The sequence below is a fragment of the Macadamia integrifolia genome, chromosome 10, assembly GCF_013358625.1.
Source record: "Macadamia integrifolia cultivar HAES 741 chromosome 10, SCU_Mint_v3, whole genome shotgun sequence".
Lineage (NCBI taxonomy): Eukaryota > Viridiplantae > Streptophyta > Magnoliopsida > Proteales > Proteaceae > Macadamia > Macadamia integrifolia.
The window spans coordinates 10,991,665-10,992,491 of record NC_056566.1 but is presented as its reverse complement, the minus strand read 5'-3'; positions in this window follow the sequence as shown (position 1 = coordinate 10,992,491).

The following is an 827-nucleotide window of genomic DNA, read 5'->3' as shown; positions in this document are numbered from 1 at the left end:
CATTGGTAGCACATGGTTATCCATTAAGCGGGGAAATAATATTTAAGATTAAGAAGCAGAAGAATTATGGTCATACTCTTGCAAGAACAGACTAACAAGTTCAACTACCTAGCCAACCTTCATAATTAAATGCCGTTACTATATAGGTAGCAATCAGCCCTGACACACTGTACCAAAACGATCATAACTTCTTTTAAAAAATAGCAATTGAGATACCTTTTTTTTTTTGTTGGAAAATAGACTTCTAGACCTTACTATCCATGTATGGCACGACTTCTAGTTCCTTCTAAGTTGGTACAGGTGTCACCATGAAGTTACCCCAAAATCTTGGATGGCAACTTTTTATTTCCAGCTTCTATCCTTTTGCTTAGGCTTATGGGCTTATTGGGCTGGGTTGTTGGCCCATGTCAAAATGCTCCTGCATCAAATTGCAACAGAAAAGACCTCCCAAGTCTCTGAGGACTAAAATAAACTATCACAAAGATTCTTACTTCTCAAAGTACTAAACTATCACTAAGATTCTTACTTCTCAAAGTACTGACAGTAATCTATACAAGATTCTCAATTGATTGTGTTGGATACAAATAAATATGAATATTCTCATTTGTATTTTAAAATTGTCAATGCGTCAGCCATACGAATAGAGTGCCCTTACTTGTGAACAATTTTAGATCTAACCTTTATAAACAATCACCCAAAATGCTCAATGCAAATTAATATCAGTTAAATACTTTAAATTGGATATAATAAACACATAGATCCAACAATTCTCCGCCATTGCCCATTTTCCATTGATGGGTCTTTGCACTTTTTTTTTGCACTTTTAT